We start from the raw sequence: 14,555 nt of genomic DNA, 5'->3' as shown, positions 1-14,555 counted from the left end.
TCACCCAGCGCCATCTCGGCCTAAGCCATTAGGCATAGGAGCACATTTAGATCAGTCGGCCAATCAATCCTGCTCTGCCCTTCCATCACGGCTGATTTATTATCCCTCTCGACCCCATTCTCCTGCCTTCACCCCATAACCTTTGATGCTCTGATTAATCAAGAACTTTCAACCTCTGCCTTAAATATACCCAGTGACTAGGCCCGCATAGCCACCTGCTGCAATGAATCCCACAGATTCACCTTCCTCTGACTAAGAAATTTTTCCTCACCTCTGTTCTAAATGGATAGCCCTCTATTCTGAGGCTGTGCCCTCTGGTCCTAGACCACCCCCCCCCCCGCACCATAAAAAACATCCTTTCCACACCCAGTCTATCTAGGCCTTTCAATATTCGAAGGGTTTCAATGAGATGCCCCCCACTCATTCTTCTAAACACCAATAAGCGTTAAACACCAATAAACACCAATATCCATCAAATTTCTAAATGGCCATTGAACCCATGAACACTACCTCACTCTTCTATTATTTCTGTTTTTGCACTACTATTCTGAACTATTTAATAAATATATGTAGCCAGTTTCAGCCTGGAGCTTCCCTGGAGCCACAATCAGGGGATGGCACCAGAGCAGCAGGGAGCCAATAAGCATAAGTTCAAAGCAGCCAGCTCTTGGACCATGTGACATAGGAGCTGGTAACAATGCAGTGTAGCTGTGAAGTTATAGGATCAGAGTTCTGCACCATTCATCCAGGCATCAACATCCATTTCTCCAACTTTAGGTTTTACTTCCCTTGGTTTTACTATTTTTAATCACCCCCTTCCCCATTTCCCTTGCTCCCTTGGTCCTTCACCCCCTTCCCCATCTTCAAAACCTGCTCATTACATACACCCTGGTTCTCCATCTCCTTCCCTCTACTCCATGGTCTGCTATCCTCTCCTATCAGATTCCTTCTTCTTTATCCATTTACATCTTCCACCTATAAACTCCCAGATTTTCATATCATTCCTTTTCCTTTTCATCACCCACCCACCTTACCTGTCAGCTTGTGCTCCTCCCTGTCCCTTCTGCCCTGGTCCATTCCCGATGAAGGCTCTCAGCCTGAAACATCGACTGCTTAGTTCCCACCACAGATGCTGCCTGACCTGCTGAATCCCTCCAGCCTTTTGTGTGTGTTGAGACATTGCTTGTTAATCTTTGGAGAAATACTGAACAATATACTTCCAAATGATGGTCCATACTATTAGCAGTTCAGAAGGATGAGAGATGATCTTATCGAAACACGCAAGATCCTGATGGGATGAAGCAGGGTAGATGTTGGGAGAATTCCTATGATAGGGAATCTAAAACTGGTGAGCACAGGCGTCACGATAAGTGATTACTCATTTAACACTGAGATTATAAGGGCTTTCTCCTCTAATAAGGTTGCGAATCTCTGAAATGATCTTAGAAAGAGAGCTATGTTGCTGAGTGTTTAAATATAACCAATGCTGAGCTGGATTTTTTGGATTATAGAGGAACCAAGGATTATAGCGATCAAGCAGAAATGTAGATCTGAGGCCAACGGGCAGATTAGCTTTATTCTTGTCAATGGCAGAGATGGCACAAGGGGCTGTTCCTGCTCCTGTACCTTTTCTTTTATTCATTTGCAAAACTGCTGACCAGATCAGAATGGGTGCCAATGTAGAGCAGCGGTTAGTGCGACGTTATTACAGCTCAGGGCATTCGGGAGTTTGGAATTCAACTCTCGTGCCATCTGTAAGGAGCTTGTATGTTCTCCCCGTGTGACTGCGAGGGTGTCTTTTGGGTGCTCTGGCTTCCTCCCACAGTCCAAAGACGTACTGGTTCATAGGTTATTTGTTCATCGTAAATTATCCTGTGATTAGGCTAGTGTTAAGTAGGTGGGTCGCTGCACTATGTGGCTCATTGGGCCAGAAAGTCCTACTCTGTTCTGTATCTCAAAATAAATAAATGCCCATTTCCTAACTATCCTTTAGAAAGATGACGCTGAGCTGCCTTCATGAACTGCTCTGGTCTCTCTAGTGAGGGGTACTCCCAATGTCATTGGGGAAGGAGTTCCGGGTCTTAGACCTAACAACAGAGAAGGACCAGCAACATACTTCCAGGCCACGATGGCGTGAAACTTGTTCTTTCTGTGATGGTAGAAGATGTAAGGTTGGGAAGCACTGTTGGAGACACCTAGGGTAGGTGACTGCAGTGTGTATTTTGTAGACGGTATAATCTACAGCCATTATGCATAGTGTGGGGATAGGATTAACACTTTGGATGCTCGATGGGTGCCAATCAAGCAGGCTTACTAGTTATCAGAAAAGGTAGAGTTGCAGAAATCCTTATTATCCGTCATCAGAAATGAATATATTTTTGGAGTCAGAATCAGAATCAGGTTTATTATCACTGATATATGCCATGGTTTTACAGCAACAATACAGTACAATACATAAATATATATTTTTATACCTATAAAATTAAATGTGGTGCAAAAAGAGAGCAAGAGTGAGGTACTGTTCGTGAATCCATTGTCTATTCAGAAATCTGATGACGGAGGGGAATAAGCTATTCCTGAAAATTTGAGTGTGTGTGGTCAGGCTCCTGTACCTCCTCCTTGATGGTAGCTGGTTGGTGGGGGTCCTTCTTGATGAATACCGCCTTTTTTTTGAGGCATTGTCTTTTGACGATGTCCTTGTTGGTGGGGCGGCTAGTGCCCGTAATGGAGCTGGCTAAGTTTACAACCCGCTGCAACTTATTTTTTCTGGCCTCATGCAGTGGCTCCTCCATACCAGACGGTGATGCAACCAGTTAGAATGCTCTCCATGGTACATCTGTAGAAATTTGCGAGAGTCTCTTGGTAAGCAACAGAACACTTGCAGTATATTGGTACTGCTACGAATTGTGATTGAAATGAAAATCTCTGATAAAGAACTGGTATACTAGCTGGTATGTTTACCCGGGGCTTAGAAATTCTCAACCGTTTTTTGCTGATGATTAGCCGTAACTTGCACACTTGCACTTGTAATTTAAAACCTTAGTTTGGCATGTGTTGTTAGATCATAAGACCATAAGAATATAAGACATAAGGCAGAATTAGGCCATTTGGCCAGCGAGTCTGCTCTGCAATTCAATCAAGGTTGATCCTTTTTCCCTACCTCCTCCTCAACCCCATTACCCAGCCTTCTCCCCGTAACCTTTGATGCCATGTGCAATCAAGAACCTGTCAATCTCTGCCTTAAATACACCCAACGATCTGGCCTCCACAGCTGCACGTAGCAACAAATTCCACACATTCACCACCCTCTGAAATTCTCCACATCTCTGTTTTGAATGGACGCCCCTCTATCCTGAAGCTGTAACCTTTTGTTATAGACTCTCCCATCATGGAAGACATCCTTTCCACATCTAATCTGTCTAGCCCTTTCAGCATTCGGATGGCTTCAATGAGATCCCCCTCATCCTGCACCTTCCTCATTTTTCCCAGAAACACATGCCATTGCTGCTCTGCTGACATCCCCGTCAGCAGCTCCTTCCAATTTACTTTGGCCAACTCCTCTCTCATGCCACTGTAATTTCCCTTACTCCACTGAAATACTGCTACGTCAGGCTTTCTTTCTCCCTATCAAATTTCTAGTTGTACTCAATCATAGTGATCACTGGTTCCTAAGGGTTCTTTTACCTTAAGCTCCCTAATTGCCTCCAGTTCATTACCTAACACCCAATCCAGTATAGCTGATCCTCTAGTAGGCTGAACGACAAACTGCTCTAAAAAGCCATCTCTTAGGCATTCAGCAAACTCACTCTCTTGAGATCCATTACCAATCTGATTTTCCCAATCAACCTGCATGATAAAATCTCCCATGACTATCATAACATTGCCCTTTTGACACATGTCAATTTCCTGTTGTAATCCATGGTACCCCTCCCAGCCACTGTTGGGAGACATGTATATAACTGCCATCAAGGTCCTTTTACCCTTGCAGTTTCTTAACTCAACCTACAAGGATTCAGCATCTTCCAAATCTTTCTACTAATTTGATGCCATTCTTTACCAGTAAAGCCACGCCTCCCCCTCTGCCTACCTTCCTATCCCTCTGATAAAACGTGTAACCTTGGACATTCAGCTCCCAACTACAACCGTCCTTCAGCTATGATTCATTGATGGCCACAACATCATACCTGGCAATCTGTGATAGTGCAACAAAATCATGCACCTTATTTCTTATACTGTACTCCAAAAAATCATCAAAAATTAGATCATCATTGTTAACAGTGTTTTAGGAAATAAGGAATATTAGTTCATATTAATTTTTGTAACTTTGATAAATTCACTGATCTTGTAAAGACTGAGTTCAGTAGACATCATCAGGATGTTTCAGCCAGTCGTGACTCGGCCCCACAATGGAAGCATTTGCACAATCCCATTTTTTAATAAGATGTACAACTGAGGAATAAATCTATACCATTCTCCCTGGTGAGTTTGGAAGTTTTATCTATATTTTTCCACTCAGAATACCACCTCTTATCAACTTTACCTAACTAACTTCAGTTTAAGTGACTTTCATGGTGATTTTGGAATTAAGAGTTCGTACGTTCTACCCTGAACGTGTAGGTTTCCTCCAGGTGCTCCGGTTTCCTCCCACAGTCCCTAGACATACCAGTTAGTAGCTTAATTGGTCATTGTAAATTGTCCTGTGGTTAGGCTGGGGTGAAATAGGTGTGTTGCTGGGTAGTGAGGCTTGCTGGCCCGGAAGGACCTGTTCCGTGTGTATCTCTAAATTTAAAAAAACAGAAGAATCAATCACATTACTTACTACGAGTATGAGGACAGACCAAATGAGAGTGCTCCCCTTAAGTCACCTAGATTGTGCACTCATTTTAAACGTGTTCAATGTTTTGAGATGTTTAGATTGGAATTGCTAGAATCAAAAACAAAACACCAAACATTTTTAAAAAAGGAAAAAAAAATTAAAATGCTAAACAAGAGAAATTCTGCAGATGCTGGAAATCCAAGCAAAACACACAAAAAGCTGAAGGGACTTAGCAGGCCAGGCAGCATCTATGGAAGAGAGTACAGTCGACATTTCAGGCTAAGACTCTTCAGCAGGACCAGACGAAATGAGAGTGTTCCCCCTTAAGAAAATATTAGCATTTTTAGGTAATAGGGATGTTTATTACATTCAGTATACTGTACTCATTGCACCATCACTCATAACAGTTTTGTCATTAGTGTTTATCTGAATTTAAATTCCTCAGATGCCAATTCAGCTTATGTCTTGAGATCTTTATTAGAATCTTTTGTGTTATCACTGCAGTAACAAAGCCAGAATGTGACCAAACCACAAACAGTGCAATCTTTTCCTTAAACTGAAATGCCGTCCTTTAATTTGTCTGGGATTTATACCCATTTTAAATGAGTTCAATATTCAGAGTATTTAAACATTGAAGTTGCTGTAATTCAAACCAAAATAACAAAACATTTAAAAAATGATTATATATATCAAAACATTGAGGAATAATTAAAATTAGCTAAAGTAAAATAAGCTTCTGTAAATTCCACAATTGTAAGTAGTTCAGAATAACTCATTTTTGTTTGACTTTGCACATTTGAATAGATAAAAGAATATTTGTATGAGTCTAATTTCAATTAACTAGTGTTTTAGTTGATATTGAGGTGAAACAAAAGTTTTGCTATTATCACCGGAAGTGAAGCAGTTAATATTTGCTATGACATTGTTTTCCTTGCTGCTGCAATGCTTTCTATAAAGTCAAGAACACAAGAAAAAAATCTGACTAACAGTCTAAAGGAAATCAACAATCCAATGACGATATGAATATAGGCTTTGTTTGTGCCATTTTACTAATGGACACTGATTAAGCACTATAACACTTCATTTAAGCTCCCAGTTAACTGAGCCAAGACCACAGGATTAGCAGCTCTCTTGTGGGCAAATTATGGATGATTGTGAATTGGTACTTGCTGTAGCCAAGTCTGATTGATTGATTGATTGATTTAAGTTGAGTATATAATGACAAAGCAAGCCATTTATACCAACTAGTCCATGCCAATGTTTAAGCTCCACCAGAGCCTGTTTCTCATTTACATGCTTTATTCTCTTTTCCATAAAATTAGCACCAAGCCTCCTCTTAAATACATCAACACTATTCACTTCAACCACTCCCTGTGCTCATGGCTCTACTTTCTCACCGCACTGGGTAAAGAAGCTTTATTGGTGACTCACTGGTACTGATGACTTCTATTTAAGCTCCTCTCCCTGCATTGATTCCATAAATATCTTTTCATAATGTTAAAGGTCTATTAGGTTAATCTTTTCTCAAAAGACACTGTCCATCCTGTTAAGCGTCTCAGCCCGAAACATTGACTGTTCATTCTTCTCCATAGATGCTGGCTGACCTGTTGAGTCCCTCTGGAATTTTGTGTTTGTTCCCCTGTTCATTTGTATCTTTTAATGTGTGCGCTTCAATTTTTTAAAATTAGTCATACAAATTATCTAAAGGAAACATGGTCACCTTCTTCCTCAGTCAACAGATCAGACCAGAACCTCTGAAGCCCTGCCACATCTGCCCACGGACAGGGGGAAAACAATCAGACATCCAATAGGAAGAGGATAAAGCACCAAGAATAAACTCATCCTTAGCAGTGGCAGTGGGCAGATTAAAAATCTGAAGAATTTGCAACCACGCTCTTGCGGAAGGTCAAAGTCATTCTTAGGTTCCTCCTGAGATTTTGATGATCACAGAAGTCAATCGTCAGCCAATCCATTCCATAACATCAGGAAATGTCTGAGACCACTGGTAATATCTAGGCTATGGTATTAAATATGTTTTATTCCAGGATTAAATGTTCCTCTGGACAAGGTGTGTGGATACAGTTACAAAATAATTATGAATTAAATATTGCTAAGGTACGTCCTGTCTAACAAACATGAACAAATCCAATCCAACCATATGAGACCATTTTCAATCATCAACAAATCGATGGAAGAAGTATTTGACGGTAATGTCATCAGCACTTACTCGAGAAGAATCTGCTCACTGTCTAGATTGGTCCGCATCAGGACCACTCCACTGCAGACCTCATCACAGCCTTGGCCCAATCAGCCCAATTCTAAAAATGAGGTTAGACTAACAGTATTTTAGAAGAATGAGGTGGGATCTCAATGAAAACTATCAAATATTGAAAGGCCTAGATAGAGTGGACATGGAGAGGATACTTCTCACAGTGGGGGAGTCTAGGACCGGGGGGCACAGCTCAGAATATAAGGGTGTTCCTTTAGAATAGAGACAAGGAGGCATTTCTTTAGCTAGAAGGTAGTGAATTTGTCTAATTCGTTGCCACATATGGCTGTGGACTCCGAGTCACTGGGTAAATTTAAAGTGGAGTGTGATAGATCCTTGATTAGTATTAGCAAGGCGTCAAAGGTTACGGGGGAAGGTAGGAGAATGGGGTTGAGAGAAATAATAAATAATAGTAAATAATAAATGATAAATAATAATAAATCAGTTATGATGGAGTGGCACAGCAGATTCAATGGGCCGAATAGCCTAATCCTGTTCCTATGTCTTTATGGTCTTATGTTCTATTTAACAACAAGTCGTGTTTTAGCCAACTGATCAGTGGGGATCAGAAAGGAAAATCACTTTTAGCCAATCAATGCCCTTTCTTTCTTCAAAAGATCAGAAGTCGGCATGTTCGCTGATCTGATGACTTTACCACGTTCAATTCTATTTGGAACTCCTCAGCAAATGAAGCAACCTATACCCAAACACAGCAAGACCCAGGCAACATTCTGAAGCTACCAAGATTGAAAACAGCGAGTAACATTCATTCCGCACCCGCACAAGCACCAGGCATTGACCACCTCCAACCAGAAACTGTCAGACCCCCTATCTCTGAGATCCAGTTACATTAACATCACTGAGACCCCATCAATGTCCCGAGTCACCGCTGATTAAAACTAAATCTGGCCAGCTGTAGAAATAATGTGACTATGAGAACCAGTCGGAGGCTGGTTATCCTGTGCAGAATGACCCACGCCACACTCCAGCCCCAAACACATTCTGCCGTGTGACATGAACATGAGGGAACACTCTCCACGTGCCTAGACAAATACAAATGCAACAAGAGCTAAGCAGCTCAATGTCACCCAAGATAAAACTAATATTCACCAAAATACTCAGTTTCTCCACCAATGGTGCATTATGTGTATAACATATTTATCTTGCTAAGTACAGTGCAGTCACTCATCTTTCCCACTCCACCTTCCTTCCCTCTTTTTGTATTCCTCATTTTGGTTCCTCTCTTACCCCTCCCCTTCTCCTCACCTGCCCAGCACCTCAGTACCTTTGTATGGTGCCCCTCCTCTTTCCCTTTCTCCCATGGTCCTCTCTCCTCACCTCTCAGATTCCTTTTTCTTCAGCTCTTTAACTGTTCCACCTATCCCCTTGCAGTTTCGTAGTTCATCCTCCTTTCCCCCTCACATGGCTTCACCTATCACCTGCCAATTTGTACTCATTTCTCCTGCCCCCCCCCCCACCTTCTTATTCTGGCTTCTTCCCACTTCCATTTAGTCCTAATGAAGGATCTCGGACTGAAGTGTCAATGATGTATTCTCCTCCACAGATGCTGCCAGACCTGCTGAGTTCCATTAGCATTTTTTGAGTTACTCATTGCGACTACTCCAACAGCACCTTGCAAACCCATGACATAGGCAGCAAGCACATGGAAACATTACTTCCTCTCTATCTCACACTCCATTCTGTCTTGGAAATACACCTTCATAAACACTGGATTTAAATAATGTTCCCTGTAACCTAGCCACGAAAGTGAGAGTACCTTTCCCAAAAGGATTGTGTTGGCTCTAGAAGACAATTTACTACCACCCTCCCAAAGATATTTAAGGATGGGTGAAAACACTCTTCTTGCCAGGGATGGGCAGACTTTGTAAATAGAGAAAAAGAATCCCAACAACTGTTGTCAAAGAGCTTATGTTTAATGTAAGGCAGGGGTTCCCAATCTGGGGTCCACGGTTCATGGTAGAAATCCATGGCATAAAAAAGGATTGGAACCTTGATGTGAGATATAAGGTGGATGGCCAGTATTGAATAATTTATCCTACAAATACACACAGCAGTGCTCATGATTGATTTAGGAGACAATTTTCAATGATGTTTGAAAAAGTAGCAAGGAAATGTGGAACTTAGAATATTACTGGCCCTTCAACTCACAATGTTGTGTCGACATTTCAGACTACTCCAAGATTAATCTAGCACTTCATTCACACAAAGCCCTCCCTTTTTCTTTCATCCATGTGCTTTTCAAAGAGTCTCTTAAATGTCTCCAATTTACTTGCCTCTACCACTACCCCTGGCAACGTGTTCCACACACTTACCACACTCCGTAAAAAACCTACCTCTAACTCCCACTCTTTCCTCCAATCTCCTTAAAATGATGCCCCCTCATTTTAGCCATTTCTGTCCTGGGGAAAAGTCTCTGGCAATCAACTCTACGCCTCTTAACATCTCAGACATCCCTTTCAGATCACCTCTCAACCTCTTTCATTCCAATGGAAAAAACCCTAGCTTGCTCAACCTGTCCTCATAAGACATGCTCTCAAATCCAGTCAGCACCTGGTATAGCTCCTCTGCACCAACTCTAAAGCTTCCACATACTTTCTAGAAGGAGGTGATCAGAATTGAACACAATATTCAACCTGTGGTCTAATCAGCTATTTGTAAGGCTGCAATATTATCTCAGGGCTCTTGAACTCAATTCCATCATTAATGAAAGCCAACTCACCATACACCTTCTCAACCACTATCAACTTGCATTGTAACTTTAAGGGATCCCCCGTTCCTTCACATTGCTAAAAATCCTGCCGTTATCCTATCTTCAAGTTCAACCTTCTAAACTGCAATACCTGACACTTTTCCAGACTGAACTCCATCTGCCACCCCTCAGCCCATCTCTGCATCCTATCCAATGTCCCATTGTAATTATGACAAGCTTCTACACAATCCACAACATCAGCAACCTTTGTGTTATCTGCAAACTTTCTAATCCACCTTTCCATTTCCTCATCTAAGTCATTTATGAAAATCAGGGTCTCGGAACAGATCCCTGTGAAACACCACTGGTCACCAGTCTCCAAGCAGAATATACTCCATTGACTACCACCCTCTACCTTCTGTGGGGAAGCCGATTCTAAATCTATACAGCCAAGTTTTTCTGCATCCCATGCCTCCTTACCTTTGGGTGAAATTGAAAATCAGTGTGATTTTTTCCTCTAAATTATTAAAAATTTTGCACTTTATAAAAATAAGAGAAAATATTGAAAACATAACAATATTAAGTGAAGAACCTTTTTTTATTATTTAACATGTTAGCAGCACATTTAAAAAATTAAAATAGCATTTACCATGAGGCTAAATAGGATTGTTTTATTCCCATAGAGAAGACACTAATAAATTTAAGACAATAAGAATTAGAGGAACTCTGGCTGGAGCTTGTTTCGCCCAAAGTGTTCTGAGGATCTGGAACTCGCTGCCTGAGAGGGTGATGGGGGAAAGGCCTCCGTTTTACCGGGGAAAGGGGGCATTTGCGGCAGAACGAGATTAGAATTATAGTTATTTTCCTTCCCCGCCTACCGCCACTACCCTCCTCGACTCCCAGCGTTTTTATTTAATTGTGAGGCGCGACATGTTGTAAAAAGTTTCCTCTACTACACTAGTGTGGAGTTCTAATACTGAACTGGCGAAAGGTCGGTAGCATCGCTGCACACATCTTGGATCGTTTTAGAGTTGATACTCTCAATCTAAGATCGCCCAGGAACGTTCGCTCCTTTTGTAACTGCATACAATAAAAGACAAGGTGTTCGCCAAAACAGCGCCGAATCCTTCCAGAAGCATCGGAAGAAACTCTTCGAAATTCTCCAGGAACTTGCCAGGAGGTGAAGACTAATGTTTCAAGGGATGCAAACATGATGGCTATATGGTTCAAAGAAACATTTAACTATAATTCCCCTCCTTGTGAAGTGGCGGGCTGAAACGCGCGGACTGGGACAGGTAAATAGACCGAGGTACAGCTGCCTCAGACAGGAAATGCGAGGTTTGAGGTAAAACCTGCCCTCTACTAATGCCCAGATATCACAGAGCAGAGCTCCCTCGCCATGGTTACTGGACGGGTAACCATGGCGATACAAATAGACAAATGAAAGCTACAATTTCTGGTCTTCTTCCCCGTGAATACATTACAACGAAATCTATTGACCACGATTAAAATCACACAGAAATCACCCCAAAAAAATATTTGGTTGACTTGTCGCAACTGTTGATCTCCTCACCGGCCCTCGAAGGTGGATAGGAAAAAGGTTTAGAGCGGCAATGGCCAAAAGCAGACAAATGGGACTAGCTCCGGTAAGCAACTTGGTCAGCACGGAACAGTCGGGCCGAAGGGCGTGTTTCCGTGCAGTATTGCTCTTTAGGGAATTCTTCATTTCTGAAAGTCTGTAACTTCTTAGTAAAGCAAAAAAAAAGGCCAATTTGACCCATGGTCACAGAGAAGGCACCAGATAATATCACAAACCTGATTAGGAACATCTCCCCGGATTAAGTTTGTGGAGTTACACGTGTATTGGGGATTAGTGTAAAACCCTCCCGGAGGAAAGCCGTTTTAAATCCACTGCTATCCGGTTATCCCATCAGAAGGGAGGATGACATTGAATCTCTGAAGCCACATTATAAATGAAGGTTTGATCCCAGTATCAGCCGGCGGGGGGATGGGTGATCCGACTTTATCTCTTGATTTGATGCCCGGATGTATATTTTAATATATTTCTGACATCTTTCGCTCTTCGGTGCCAACCGTGGCACGGTTCATGGTTCAAAGTTTATCATCAATTATACGCATATGTTGTCACACTGAACAGAGATTCATTTTCTTGCAGGCATTTCCAGTAGAATAAAGTAATACAATAGAATCAGTTAAACAAAACTACACAGGAAGACTGACCGATGTGCAAAAGAAGACAATCTGTGCAAATACAGAAAATAATCATGATAAATAAATAACATGAGTTGTAGAGTTATTGAAACTGAGTCTCAGTTCAGTGTCGGAGTGAGTGAAGTTATCCCTTCTGGTTGTTGATCGTTGAAGGGTAATAACTGTTCCTGAACCAGTTGCGAGGGTCCTGAGGTTTCTGTACCCCCTTCCCGATGGCGGCAGCGAGAAGAGAGCATGGCCTGGGTGGTGGGGGTCCTTGATGATGGATGCTGCTTTCTTTTGGCAGTGCTCCTTGTAGATGTGCCTATTGGTGGGGAGGGCTTTTTCCTGTGAAGCACTGGGCTATATCCACCACTTTTTTTTTTGTAGGCTTTTCCTCCTGTGGGCATCGGCGTTTCCGTACCATTTCAGGTTGGTGACGACATCGCCTTCAAGTCGGCTTGCAGAGTACGAATGCTCCTTCCAGGGGCTTGCGCACAAAATAAAAAGCGGACATTGTGCAGAAACGCACGGGAGGCTGGAGGAACTCAGCGACTCGGGCAGCACGAAATGTACGGACCAGGCTGTGGGTCTCGATCCGAAGCACCTGTTGTCCATTTCCTTTCACAGACCCGCCGAATTCCTCCAGCATTTTTGTGTGTTGTTCCAGCGGTCGGCGGTTCCGTCTCTTGTGTCTCCCTTCCCAATGCAGTGCTTTGTGGAGTGGTACGCCGTCGGAGGGTTCGCTGCTCCTTAGGGTAAGCGTCAGAGCCCCCTTCCCATACATCAGCCTACTAAAGAGTCAAGACTACCGTTCCCTAGATCAATATCTAATCACTAATGGGATCTTGCTATGCCGCGGTCCCTCCTGAATGCAGAACTTCGTTGGTATAAAGAGTTTGAGGACTACCTGTAAGGGCGAAGTGAACTGGGTTATTAAACATGCAAGTCTTTCTGAAGACTCTTTCGTTCCCGAGGATTCTCCTCTACAATTGCAGCAATATGGACGTTTGATGGAAATATAAAACTTTTGTTTTATATTGCCTTAAACATTCACATTTACAACCCTTACCTTTTCTTGGGCAGCTCCAGCGGTCTCTCGTCCAATTTATAAGCCCCCGGCTCTCCTCTTACCTTAGTCCGTCTGCTGGCGCCAACTGCCCCGTTTATGAGTCGGGTCTCACACTGATCCTGCAAGGATCTGGCGAATCTTGTCTCTCTCCGACCGATTTCTATCCCAGTGCCGGTCCATTTCCCCCGTTTGTGGTGAAGGGCACATCATTCCGCCCCGGGACGGGGTTCAGTTCAGTTCACACCTTCCGCGTGAGCGACCAAGAGCCCGGCAGCGTGAGGCTTTGCTCAGTCGTGGCTTTTAGAGTGGCGCCGGGTCGGGAAGGCGAGGGCATCTTCCAGTGTCAGAGAGGTAGCGGGAGGGAAGGAATAATCCGCCTCCCCATCTGCAAACCCACAACACGCTGATCATTACCAGTGCACTTTGGAGCGTCACGTAGATTATCTGTTTAGTATGCATTAGCGATCATACTATGAGATCAGAGGAGGGCACTCACAACCTGGGCTGGGGGACGTGCAACGCGACTGGATGCTCATTCTGGGGTAGATTCCATCCTTCTTTATGCTGTAAAATGCATGCTACCCCCATTCCATTACTTTGTACTAAACTTATTTCCCCCCGGATCCCTACCAGTCTGTGGGTGAATTGGACAGGTTAAGGTGCCGGTTGTAAACCGAATTAGTTTAATTATCAATTTATGTTTCAACACTTTCAGAAATCCTTCCGTTACCTTTCCTGAGAGCATAGAAATAAGAATGACTCTCACATTACTTCTTGCAGTCTTGTTTCAAACGCTTTGTGGAACTCAAACCCTGGTTACTTCAAGCCCCTCCTGAATTTCCAATTGGGGAGTATAATCGGCCCTTTAATCTGGATAAAATGTGGAATTCCCCGTGAAATCCAGATCGAGTGCGTGAGTTTATCATTTAAAATGTTGCAAAATTTGGTTCTACGTATAACTTAAAAATCACTAATTGGAACGGAATGACTGACGAAAACGTGGAGGCTGTGGTCTGTAAGGGTATCCCTTTGATGCGTTTCTGCTTGGGTCTTCCGAACAGCTCCTGCTTCCATTGGGTTTTTAATGTGCACTGACATCTTCCCCTGGGGAACAATACTTTGAAACTACCTTTCACATCATTTCTCCACAGTCCCGAAGGTAATGTAGCAAGTCCCCATTGACGCGCCGCAGAGAACATTCAAGATTCAAGTTTATTTATCGCGTGTTCATTGAAGCACACAGTTTAATGCGTCGTTTGCGTTAACAACCAAGACAACCGAGGGTGCATTGGGAACAGCCCGCAAGTGTCACCGCACATTCTGGCGCCAACACAGCATACTCGGCAGAACAACACAGGACGCAACAAACAACAAAAGCATTCTATGCTGATGTATCACAGCTTGGTACCACAACTGTTCTGCAAAAGAATTACTGCCCATTCTACAAAGAAAACTGGCCTCCCCTTAACTGATAAAC

At 42.9% G+C, this 14,555-nt stretch overlaps 1 protein-coding gene across 1 annotated transcript in view; it reads right to left on the bottom strand.

The window, feature by feature from the left end:
- The window catches only part of cnga3a (cyclic nucleotide gated channel subunit alpha 3a), a 55,919-nt gene extending 42,355 nt beyond the window's left edge, over window positions 1-13,564 (bottom strand). The window contains exon 1 of the mRNA XM_063052930.1: window positions 13,141-13,564. The gene's annotated coding sequence lies outside the window, so the exon portion shown is untranslated. The remainder of the gene's footprint in view (window positions 1-13,140) is intronic.
- Window positions 13,565-14,555: the final 991 nt, after the last annotated feature.

Source organism: Mobula hypostoma, chromosome 7 (genome assembly GCF_963921235.1).
Source record: "Mobula hypostoma chromosome 7, sMobHyp1.1, whole genome shotgun sequence".
NCBI classification, from domain to species: Eukaryota; Metazoa; Chordata; class Chondrichthyes; order Myliobatiformes; family Myliobatidae; genus Mobula; species Mobula hypostoma.
Note: the sequence above shows the minus strand (reverse complement) of the source record. Positions and strands in the feature narration are given on the sequence as shown.